At 43.0% G+C, this 13,203-nt stretch overlaps 1 protein-coding gene across 12 annotated transcripts in view; it reads left to right on the top strand.

The window, feature by feature from the left end:
• Nucleotides 1-13,203, top strand: part of FAM219A (family with sequence similarity 219 member A) — a 103,250-nt gene that overhangs the window by 60,469 nt on the left and 29,578 nt on the right. The window lies entirely within an intron of this gene.

Below are 13,203 nucleotides of genomic sequence, written 5' to 3'. Positions count from 1 at the left end.
CAAGTCAAACAGTGTGCTTTTTGCTCAGAGCATGGGTAAAAAATGGGAATCCAAGTCTGGAACATTTCCCAGTGGGGGCAGGAAGCAGTCCTCTGGTTCTCCTTCACATCAGAAACAATGACACTGAGAGGGTGCTACTGGAGCTGCTAGAGGGTGACTGTGCCATGTTGGGGAAGACTCTGAAGGGAGTGGATGCCCACATGTTTAGTGGGATAGCTCTGGCCCCTACCAGATGAGCAACAGGGAAGGTTAGCAGACAGCTAAGATTTGAAGAAGATTTGGGAAGGTTTGGGCATTGGTGTGTGATTATGAAGAGATGCTCTCAATAGATAGGTTTTACCCAAGGACCTGCAGTACTACTGCAAACACTACTGTTGGCCTCATTTATAAGAGGAGCCTTAAAGAAACACCAGGAAAAGGCTGGGAAGCACTTGTGAAGTCTCAAGGCTCTGCCTGAGTAGATGGTAAATTGAATAATCAGACTAATCTGGTCATAGCAGTACAGAAAGGAATGTAACAGAGTAGACTTACAGACAGCAAAGGAAAAGAAAATAGCTGAATAGGCAAGATCTCACTGAAGGAGTGACTAGAAAGGAGAAGACAGAAAGTTGGATATGCAAATGCAGCAAGATTGTGCAGCAGAGTGAAGAACCTTGAGCTGCTGATACAGGATATGAGCAAGTGCACTGGGCCAGCAGATCTGTCCTGCAATCGCAGTTACAAATACTCTAAAACCAGTGGCTGCTTTTCAGGAAGGGGAGCAGCTGTATATGTTAGTGACAGCACAACTCACAGTTTGGTAAAAGATTATCACTGCCAGCATGCCATATGCCACTAGGATCCTTTTTCACTGCCAGAAGAGTTTTATAATGCTATTAGAGAGATAGTTTCTACTGCAGTAGTTGTTTGGGATAATCTAACATCAGGAATCAGGCTGGAGAGCAATTGATACTATTATTGGTAAGTCTGAGATGTTCTTGCATTTCTAAGCAATAAGAATATCCTCCACAGATTCGCTAACAGGGCAGAAAATGGTGCTATTTTAGACATGGTAAGTCATGAGGACATTATAGGAGATCTGATCATAGTTGGGTTCTGGGATAACAAGTTCAATTCATGCAAATTAAATGAAAATATAATTTGAGGTAGATCTGTAACAAACCTCAGCTTTATAAACGAAGTGCTTAAGCAAAGCCAGTAGACTGAGAAACCCAGGAACTCAAAACACATCAGATTGTGTTTAAGGAAGTTGCTACATTAGTTGATTGCAAGATAACTAATTATTAAAATGGACTAATACGTGAAAACACTCCATAGTCACACTTCTGCAGAGCTTACCAGCTCTTTTCCAAGGATCAGATACAACAGAATGATTAGTCTTTCTGCCAGAACTGCTTTTCCACAGAGGGAAAATTCTGTTTCACTTAGCCCCTGCTGAATGGAGGCAAAGGGAGGTATTGGAAGACTCTGAACCGTTTTTGTGGTAGATAGACGTGTACCATTGTCAGGGCCTCCTTTCCAGCTAGGGCTTCTGCCCAGTGAATACTCAGTGCTGACCACAATACACTTATGAATGTAATAGTTGTGTGAAACCTACCAACTTAAGAGGAATTGTCCTGCAAGGCTGACAAGCATCCCTGCCTTGTCTCCAGAGAGAAGTCTGCTTAAAAACCTCTCTCTCTCCCTGTGGAAACAGTGTGCCTCTTTAATTAGATGAACACATACCTAGTGGCATTTGGATTGACCCTCTACTCTTAGCTACACCCAAGTGAGCTCTAAGTTACCGGGGCAAAACCAAAAAAAAAAAAAAATACTATCGGTATTGTCTGTAGCCAGTGTAACATACCTTTAATCCACATCAGCTCCTGCTGTTGTCATTATTAAAATCTGCTGAGCCTTTACAATTTTCAAACAGTTTAATAGCTTGCATCTCCCAGCTGTGACCCCTGTTCCTCCAACTAGATCTTTGTCTCTTCTGCATTTAACTTGTCAGGATTTGGATTGTTTTTATAATCTCTTCAAGGCTAGACAAAGTCATGGTAGTAAATGTTTAATAGTTTAACTGGCAGAGCAATTGTTGGGGATGGTAGCAACTAGGATTTTCATCCTATTGCAGGTAGTGGCATTTTTCACTGTTAAATCAGAATCAATTGTTCAAATGTCAGATGCTCTGATGGAGGGTTGATAAATGTCATTTTTCACTCTGTGAAGATTCATATATAAACCTGTCGTATATGCTTGCTGGAAGCTTCTTTCAGCTGAGCTCAATTAAATACCAACCCAGCATGAATGCAACTTTTGCCTGCATAGGCCACAGTGATTGAAGTGTGACAGAAAGAGCGTGCTGTGCTGCATGCACTGAACACGATTTATCCTGCTGCTTGAGTGGTCTTTTCCTTGGTTGTTTCTCGCCCTCTGAATAAATACATTTGACCACGTGTTTACTTGGGGGGTCAGTCAGATACAAGAAAAACTTCACAGGTGGCTTATATTGCTACTGATTTCCTAAAGGTTACACCTGATTTATAAGTGGAACAGTAAAATATTTAGCTTGCTGGTGAGGCCACATCAGAAAAGAGAACCTCACACCAAGGAAAAATAATGTCTTCCAGTTCATGTAGTTCATCATCTTAAACCCTGATTGATATTATATCCATATTAATCATGTATTTCTTACTTCTGTAACACTCCCACTTTGTCTTTCTGTCAGGAACTGTAAGGCTTAGCCACACTTCTTTTTTCCTTTCAAATCACTTGATAGGGAGGCTTCTGGCAGCACTGGGAGGGGCTGGGTGTACATTAGTGCTTAGGAGATGGCTCCTTATTAGGAGGCATATCCAGATGGAGCACATACCACAAGCCTTTTGAAAACAGAAGAGAGTAGTGATAAGGGGAGAGGGAGGGACAGGATAATCCCCAAGTGTAAATCTCAGGGACGCCATATCCACTAAAAGGGAACGGATCCTCATGGGATCCCCAGGAGACAAGATATTATTTTAATGAAGCTTATGCCATCTGTTTTTCATTTTGCATTTTTAATTTCCCTTCTCTTCACTGAGGTTGCCATCCAGGCAGTCTGTCTGTCTTACCTAGCGGTCAATGACATCACAGTTTGTGTTAAAACAGAATGACCAAGATGGCAATTTATTGGGGTTCAGCAAGGCACACTACAGTGGTGATTGGGGGTTGTGGCAGTGGCATCTTCATCAGCACATCCACCACACCGGGAGCTTGGTAGTAAATCTCCTGCATCCCTGTCTGCAGATGAACATATGGGAGAGAGAGCAGACAAGGACACTCATAGCAGCTTTCATCCCTCCGAGGTAACTGTTGCCTTAGATGTAAGCACCTCCTCTCCTTGGACTCGATAGAGAATAAGTCACTGTTTTTGGAGGATTACTCAGTGGAGTGCCTAAAAGTAGAATGAGTGTCTAAGCTAGGCAAACTGGGTCCCATCTCAAGACTGAGCTACATCCAGAGGAGGTCTTCTACCACACGACCAAGAGGAAGCCTAGGTGATATTGATGCAGGCTTCAAAGTGTTCATGATTTTGGTTTAGATTTTTCTTTGAAAGCTTCCTGTAAAAAAGATGGACCTGGATTGCAAATGTGACTAATTTTCCTGCTTTCCTAGCTACTGGTTTGTTCCCCTCCAAGCTTAGATCTCATGCTGGTACTCATAATACCAACTGTCGTAATAACACAGTGACTATCAGCCCCATAAGAAGCAAGTGTCACAAAGTTGCCTTTGGTGTAAGCTGCTGTACCTCAAGTCTATAATCCACTAGCCTAACCAGAAACTTTCCTTGCCTTGAGAGGCAGGAAGCTGTTGTAAAAGTAACAAAGCAGAGCTATTTCATTAATTAATAGGATACTAACACCTTCCTCCTGCTAGCTGCATTGTGGGATGTTGCTTTTTTTCTCTAGGAGACTCAGTGCAGATTGCTCTTAAAGCACATCAGCCACAGCCCAGCTACTGCTGGAAAGGAAATTCCACTTGCCAGGAGCCTGGACCTATTGGTAGGGTGAGCATAAAAGCCTCTTGAGTCACCCTAGCCTGGCATTTTGGCTTTCTGTATGACAAGAAGGGTGTGAGAACAAGGCAATGGCCATAGTGTGGCCTGAGCCAAGCAGATGGCTCAGGGAGAGGTAAAGGAAGTCTTAGCAGAAAAAGTCATTCTCTGGCAAACAACCATAGTGTTCATCCTTCAAGGACAGATCTCAGATGATGCCACCAAGGCTTCTTGCCTCCTTCTCCTTCTTCCTGTATCAATCTTGCCTCTCCATCTTAAGACATATAAACTCCATGACAGCAGAGGAGTTCGTATCTCTTGTCTTCCATAGTCTCTAGGTGGGGATGCAAATTCTGTGTGAAGGGACCTATTACGTGTATCTACTTTCAAGCACTGAATTATTTTACGTGTGCTGTTGGATTAATTCTTGCTTGTTAACAAACACATTTCTCAAAAACCTCAAGTGAGCGACGCTGGTAGGGGTAAAACAGCAACTGAAACCCCATTGCAAGGAAATACAGTGTATTGTTCCCCAGCGTACTTGGCTTGGACAAAACTGAGGATCTAGTTTATGTCTGGGCCCCATCTTGATGAGACTGAAGTGAACAGAGGAGATAATGCACTTAGGAACAGAGGCTGATGATGTATCTGTGGTGTTAGCACCTGCCTTCCAGCCTGCTGCTGTGCATTCATGGCAGATGCTGAATTGCAGTACTGTCAGGAAGGAGTAGTTCTGGGAACATCAGTCAATGAGCTGAGAACTACAAAGACCTCAGGGTTCAACATAACAAAATTGGTACATTTCTGGTTGAAACTTTACAGATGATCTTTAATCTCAGTAAAGGACAGACTGCCTTTATCTCCCCATGTGCTCTTGAGACTAATCTTTCAATTGGTGTAGTTATTTAACCCCCTCTCCTAGGGCTGGGTGTAGGTTCAGAACTTTTTTTAAAGCACCTCCACAGAAGAGCTGCAGAGTGCACTGTTCCCACTGCTGTTCCAAAAGAATGCATTACTCAGAGATGCCCTTCTGAGGCTGCTCTTGCCACAGGTCAAGATGAAAAACTGGCACTGGGAGGTGCAGTCCCAAACAGCAGCAAGCGTCTTAGGTAGGCTGAATGGCTCAGTACCTGCCCACATCCATGGCTCCCTTTCTGCTCACTTTCTGTCATCTCTTCCCAGTCTGCTTCACAGCTTGTGACTTCTAAGCTTTTCATACAGAAAACAGAATAATAAGGGGGGGTGGTAGCAAACTGGACAGATCAATGCCATTAGTGTATCCTTTTGTCAGTACCTCAAGTACTGTACTATTCCCAGTTGCTCTTCTGTAACAAGGCGATTAATGCTGATTAGGTACAGCAGCTGTTGTTTCTGGGAAGAAGCTCTGTAGGTAAATTAGGGAAACATTTTATAAAAAAGCTGTAACTCTTAAGCTAGGTCCCCAGGTTCCAGCTCGACTGACAAAATTGCAGATTTTCATATCTGTAACTGTTTGCATGGTGACCTCAAGTGACATTATTACCTTAAGTGCACAAAGACATTTTCCTCCTTTGGGAGCACCCATTTCCTTGAACACAGTCTGTACTTTGTGGGCAGGGGGGACTAATGTGGAAGCCGGAGCACAGTGGCAACGTAGCTCTACTATTGATTTTCTTCATGAAGATAAAAGTGCAGCCTTCTGCTCAGAGGTCTCCTGGGGCCTGGGAGGAATTTATGTAAACATTATTTCATGTGTTATTACTCTTTCCGTTTATAAGAGAAATGCGTGCACAAATTTATTGTAGCATCCTTCCTGTAGAATATCTCCAGGCTCTTTTTGAAGGGGATGAGAGAGTGAACAGCTGCATCACGTTAAGGGCAGTAGGGCTCTGCAGACGGAACAGTAAAGACGAGAGCAGAAAAGCAGTTGTGACAGGCATATTATTGCAGATTAGTTAGAGGAGGAACAGAGGGGCAGAAAGGAAGAGGTGTGTGAGACACTGTAGCTGACACAGGCTTGGGTAAACAGTAAAGCCATTAAGAGAAACTGGAACAGAGCAATTCACTGGAGTTCAGCAGAGAGTTTAGGGCAGGAGGGAGTGTGTAAATGGATAAGATGGAGGGAAGGAAGGTACCATTCAGCAAATCCCTGGAGCAAAGCATGAGCATGTGTATATGAGCATGATGTGGTGTGATGTTCACCAAACAAGCCTAGTCTTCCTGTCACTGCAATTTGCTTGATTTGTTAGGCCACCCACCAGGGCTTACTGGCCTTTCCTAGCCCTCCACTGTCACACATGCACCTTTCCTGTGACTAGTTACTGGGTGCCCACACACCTCACAAGCTGGTAGATACATGCCCACTCACATCTTGTGCTGCACACACCACTCTTGGTTAATATACCTCCAGATTAAATGTCATGAAGGAGAAGGTAAGGTAGCGGAATCATTTTTTGGGGCATTATCTGGCCATCCTTTAGCCATTCCAAATTTTTACAGTACCTGCAGGTCTGATAGTCTAGGAAGGGGACTTAATCCTGAAGATCTGCTTCTACACAAATTATTTTGCTTTGTAATGAGAATGGGCTAAAAGCATCTGGAGTCTGAATGGGAGTTTTGCCCCTGAAGCAGAAGACGAGAGCTGCAAATTACAGGTTCTCTTCTCTGTCCTGATCCACCATTATCTGACACCTAAAATATGGGAAGTAGCTCAGATGGTTGTAAGGCAAAGCAAATTGAGCAAGTTACTGAGATTCTGTGATAGAAGGAAGGAAAAAATCAGTAACTGAAGAAGTGATGAGAATAAAAACTACCTGGTCTAGCAAAGCCTAACCCCAGCAGGCAGCACCACAGCAGTGATAGAGTGGTGGTCTGTTCAGAGATCTCGTTACACAGTACATATTACTCTTATTGCTGTTTTCTGTGAAGTGCATAGAGAGCTGGTTTAAAGGAGAATGATGTCCCCAAAGGTGATTTACACCCTGTTCCTGACATTAGAAAGAGTAATGCCAGCTGAGTTGACAAGGCTGCCTGCTCAGGTGTTAGCATCTTTGACAAAATCAACACAGGAAAGGGCAATAGTACTGTTTTCTGGCTTCTCAGAGCCCTGTGTCCTTAAATGTAGATTACACCTGTTTCCCTGGCCCACCACAAGGGAACATTTCCCCAGTTCTGAATTACCCAGGTGTTACTATTTCTGTAATTCCTTCTGATGTCTCCGTATGTAGGTAAGTTTCTGCATAGCACTCAAGGGAAGCAAGTAGAGCCCAGTGTAATTAATGTAAACTTGCTCCAGAACAGACCGCAGCATCCATGGACAGTATTGGATGGTGCAGATTTTAACATGTTTGATTTATTGGTGATGAGCCTTAAACTGTACCTGATGGTTAAATGAATCTGTTCTGACTGTTCAGTGATGTGTAGGCTCCCCCTTTGTCTTCTCAGTGCTGCACACTCAGCTCTTAGGTGGAAAAGGTTACTGACTGCTTATCGAGTGTTGGGGCTAAAATGCTACGTCAGCAGATCAGGCTCCATTAAGTAGAAGTAACACACTTCTCAAAAGGAAGGGATTTGCACTGATATGGGAAGTTCACTTCAATTCTTGCTTTTAACTGCTATCCTTATGCACAGAGGATGCTCACAGCACCCTGAAAACTTTGTTCTGTTTCTCTGAGATCTTACGTCCATCAGTTTTTTGTTCAGAGGTCTGGGGAGGAGCAATTCCCACAAGCAGCGGGGCAGCACAGAAGAAACCACAGAGATTTGTTCTGTGGTTCTGCATGGAGGGAGGGCTGATTGGAACAGGTCGTGGAGTAATATGGGCCTGTGCTGGGCACACACAAAAGAGGCTGTTGCCTGCGTTAACAGACTGGTAGAAGCAACTCTACTGCAGCTTCAGCTCTTCTCAGCATCTCATCTGAGGTCAGATGATATCACCACCTTCTTATACCAGGCAACACCACTGCTTTATGGAGAAGTTTAAGGAACAGCAATTAAGCAGCAGTGGAGATGATGGGACTGGTTGTGTCAAGAGGCTTCTGGATCTTGCAAGCCCTAACTGGGACTATGATAGAGCTTTGCCTGTTACCTGACAGATGCTTCACACCTGGCAGTGATGAGACATTGGCACTCCAGGGAAGACCACAGCCTACACTAGTCACAGCCTTTCTGCTCTGCTGTGTGCAGAAAGCTTTCTGGCAGCTCTCCTCCTTTTCTGTCGAACCTCAAGCTTTTGGGACAGCTCTTTTCTTGTTCTACTCAACAGTCATTTTCTATAAAGCAGACCATACTGAAGGAAAATAAAGCCATTTTTATAGACACCACATATTTACCAAGATAAGATTTTATTTAAGAAGCTATAAAGTCACAGCAGTAATTGGACAGTCTGATCCCATTTCTTCAGTTGCTAAACATAACTGTCATTCAAAAAGCTTTAATTACTGCCAGAATCACGGCTGAATAGCTTGTGCTAAGGGTATGCATTTATTGCATCATTCACGGAAATGAGACGTCACCGTCTGGTACTGTGTAAAATAGCTGTAGTCCTCTTTTTGAAACTTCTTCCTGAAGGAAAACCTAAAATTAATTAATCAGATTTTAAAACACTGGAGGATTCCTCAAACCCTCTTTCTAAATTAACGTATAGAAAAATTAAGCCCCATAGGCAACATTTGCACCCTTTCTCCAGGTCCAGTTACAAGGGGAGGGGAGGGGAGGGGTAACAAGTACATTCTTGGCAGATAGATGGAAGTCTTCATGTATTTGCTCAAAGAATCTTCTCCAGCTTCTCCTGTGTTGCCACTGGGATCTGTTCATCTTTGTCTCCAGCCTCAGCGCAGTACAAATTAATAGACTCCTGTTCTCTCCACTGGGCTTTGCCAACTTCTCCTCTCCCAGGCTTCCTTCCACTTTCCATATGAGTGAAATCATCCATCCTCACTTTTTAAGGCTGCACAGCTGAGCCGTTGCCTCTCAATGACTCCTGCCTTACTCTTCATGTCCCTTTCACCTGTGCACTCTGCCTAAATCTTTTTCTTTTCTTGATTCTGTGCCTTTTTTTTTCTGCTCACTGCTTACCTTGAGAAGAGCTTGAATTGATTCAGCTTAAGCCTTTGTGAATGGGGAACTGTTTCAACTGTCTTGCAGAGTACCACTGTTTATAGCATAATAAAATTAATCCTCTACAGGGCTTTAAGGCAATTCTACTGTAAACCCAAAACCATCATGTTACATTTGCTATAACTTTGGGTTTTTCTACCTTCTGCTCTGAATGCAAGACAATCCCCACTTTTTCCAAACAACCCCTCTTTTTTGCTCACTGCTATGGAATTGGTACAATCAAGTCAGCAGGTGTGGATGTCTTTTGGAGGAGTGATGTAGTCTTCTGCCTAGCTCAGTAGTCTGAAGCATTTGGGCTTAAAAGTGCTTTCTACCATGAGTAAATGGTGTGCTCACTATGAAAAGAAAGTTTAATCACACCAGGTGTTTCACAGCTGCAGGCTGCTGGCAGCCCCTTTGCTGCAATGGAGCTCCAGCTACTCCATGCCAGAAGACAGCCCCTCTCTGTCCCCTGTCGCTACCCAGGCCTAAAGTAAGAGCAGATTTTCAAAAAAGAAAGATTTGCTATGATTTATTATAAATACTGGTTGTAGGACCAGGAGCTTGAGAGAAGAGATGAATAGTACAAGTGAGACAATTGTACTTTGTAAAAGTTCATCTGAGAAACTGTTTGACATATTAAATAACATTGTGCTAAAAATACATCTTGAACAAGCCTAGCATATTTAATATTTAAAGTGATGCTGTCAGGCATGGGTAGTTTGAGTCCAGAATGGAGGCTGCTTTTAAAACTAAGATTTTCAGGTTTTGCTTACAATTTTTAAAGAAAAAAAAGCATCTTGGACTTAAACTCCCTAGTTAACCCTAGCAGTATTTCTTTTTGTTGTTTTAAGTTCACTAAAAGAATATGTAATGGATTGTTCCAAAACCATTCACAAATTCATGTTTAATTTACAAGGTAGTTTTAGCTATAGAAAGTTTGGGATGCTCAAGTCACAAATCAGCTGTGCCTTTTTTAGCTACAGACTTTCTGCCAGAACATGGAAGACTCAAGTTCAATTCTTTTTTCTGCCTGAATGCTTTAATTACTGGACTGAAATATGGCTTTACACAGCTTTCTGATGTGTGGGGCAGGGGGTGAAACAAAATGTGAAAGCAAAACTTTGACATAGTTATTTCTGTGCAGGCAGATGTTAAGCTTTTAGTTCCTCTCAACTCACATAGCTGACTCACTTCTGCCTATGTGCAGTCACGACAGTCCTTGAATTTGGCTTTGGGTCCTTTAGACAGCCCTTTGGATTTTTCTATCCTTCATTGAAAGGGCATGATCCAGTAACACAGGGAGGTGGTCTTAGCTCCTTTGTTGCCAGTGGTGTTCTTTCTGTTGGGAATTAAACATTCGTGGGTATCTGGGAGTTTCCACCTCCCTAGAAAGTAGTGTCATGATGTGTCATAACCACATTACAAAAGGTTATGGCTGATTTGGGTCTCATTGACTAGGTGAATGGAATCATCTCCAGGGAGCCTACAGGATATTCATACGACCTAGAGCCTCTGCTCTGATTCAGGGCAGGAGTGAAGGGGAAAAGACAGTGACAGTTGGCTGCATTTACCTGGTAATGACCATCAGATGGGAGATGACCAGGATAACCTGGAGGGTTGTGAGAAGAGTGTAAAAGCTTCATGTGAAACTTCCTCTGTCCCAGTGAGGAATGGTATCAACATGCCTGAGTTGTCTGTCAGTAAATTGCCTGGAGCATCTAGTCGGTAGTTCTTTCCCAACCTGTTTCTTTTCTCACCTTAATCACCTTAAGGAAATCCTTAAGTCAAGCACAGGAAAATTTTCTCAGGGAGGTATGTCATCTCCATCCTTGAAGATTTTGAAAACCTGACTGAATAAAAGCTCTGAGCAACCCAGTCTGATCCCATAGCTGATCCTGCTTTGAGCAGATCATTAGGCTAGAAATCTCCTGAGGTCCCTTCCAACTTGAAGTATCCTGTGTTCCTATTCCAGGTTAGGACTCGAGTTACCTTTTTGGATGTCGTACACTTTCTACTCATTACTGAAAAAGCCTGTCTAAGCCCTATCTAGTTATTCTTTTGGACTCCCAACACAAACACAGTAGGATTTGCAGAGGTAGACAGGTAACTTGCGCGCACTGGCCCAAAGCAGTCCTCTTCCATGAACACCGGTATGTCCACTGGTAAACATGAGAAACCTAATTGCTACTTGATTTTCATGCTGTTACAAATATTCTTTTTTAGTTGTAATTATTGTTTTCTGTTCTTTCTCTTTAATTCACCAAACCTCCTCAACTGTACAGTGGTTAAATTTAAGAACATATTAAAACATTTTCTCCTTTGCTTGTGTCTCTTTCTGACTGCAGTGCGCACACAGGGAAATTTGTTCTTGCATTTTATCTGTCATTCTCAGTGCTGACTGATCTTTTAATACCAGCAAGCAGCTGATTTCTTGTACCCAGTATGTCCTAGCGAAGCAAGGGCATTCATAGAGTGTAGTGATGGGATATTACAAGGCAGAACCAAATTCAAGGTGGTTGTGCACATGTTCATGTGAGGTACAGCACAGGTGACAACCAAGCAGCTGCTAAGGAGGCTGTACAACACTTCGGTTTTGTAGTTTGAGCTGTTCTTGGCATTGGTGGTGTCTCAGCTAGCCATTGGAAAAAGCATTTTAAGTCTGAGATGGAGGTAGGGATTTTTTCCTCCTGTAATTTGAGGTTTTAAGGGGACTTTGCAGGAAAAGATAATGGCCCAGAGGCTGACTGTCGCACACAGACCCCTACCTGCTGCATGCCACCAGTAATTACAAGAAAGTACAGAAGGAAAAACAAGCAAATGATTCCTTCCATCCCATGCTTTTTCCCATTTGTATCCTGTGCATTTTTCTGTAGGACAATGGAGTGGATTTTAATCAAAGGAAGTTAAAGTCCATCCTTGAGGATCAGTTCTACTATCTTAATAACTTGAAAAATACTATTTTGAGCTTATGAGGATTTTAGGGCAGGAGTGGAAGCAGTGGGTGGATGTTCAAGACTGTTAAAGGTGTGGAAGTTGCCTGGAGAAAAAAATGAATGCTGGTCTGGAGCAAACTGATATGTTGCCTGTAGACCAGCAGAAATAAATCCTCTTTCATGATCTTGGAGTTTGGAACGAAGAGATACTTTTGTAAAGCTGATTGTTGTATCTAACAAGGTTACAATAGTAAAACTTCTCAAAAGTGGGGTGCAACAAAAAAGGAATTTGTCAGGCCTCACAGACCAGCTCTGTAATCCAGAGGCAGAATCACAGACCTGGGTAAAAATAAGCAGAGAGTATCTGAGGTTCTGAAAATGAAGATTCATGAGTACATTTTTTCTGGTCCTTCACCTCATTACTTTACTTACTCTGGCTTTCTGAGTACTCATCATATAGTTAGGGCTCAAGGGGGCCCTTAGCAGTGGTTAACAGGGCTGTTGAAAGACTGAGTACTCTGAGCTGTGCTCTGAGGAGGAAATGGGATTATGTTAGGTGAAAGGAAAGGGTAGGTAGTGGCACGTTATGATTTACGGTGGTGTCAAAGCCTCTGGGGTTTGCTACATATGGATCCCTATGTCAGTCCAGCAGTGTTGAAGGCACCCAATGACTTCAAGTGGTGGCCTTGGACCTCAGAGGCTTCCAGAATGAGAGTGCCCCATTGGCACTGACTTACCTCCTCCGCTTGGAGAGTTTTGGCTTAACTTGGAGACTGACAGATATACCTGATAAACACAGGCTGTCTCAGGGTGATGCCTTGCTGGGTCCTCTGCACCTTGCGCTGTCATGAGTAGGTGTTGGTTGACCTTCATGAGGTCTGTTACAGATGATCAGGTTACGGAGCCAGCGGTGACTCCTAAGTATGATTTTTCACAAGGTCAATGGAACTAAGCAGAGTGCATTTAACACTCCAAGTAAAGAAAACCATTCATCACTGTCCGACTCACAGAGGTCTCTCCACTGAGCAAAGTGCAGTAGGTTTAATCCCCAAATTTACTTTTCTGTATTACTGGAATTTGCTGTTGCAAATCACCCTCACCAGCACAGAAACAGCAGAGACACTTCCTTGGGGTTCTCAACTTACTGAGAATTTACTCAAATTCACTGCTTTTAAACAT

Source organism: Falco punctatus, assembly GCF_963210335.1.
Source record: "Falco punctatus genome assembly, chromosome: Z".
NCBI classification, from domain to species: domain Eukaryota; kingdom Metazoa; phylum Chordata; class Aves; order Falconiformes; family Falconidae; genus Falco; species Falco punctatus.
This window is presented reverse-complemented; position numbering and strand designations above follow the sequence as displayed.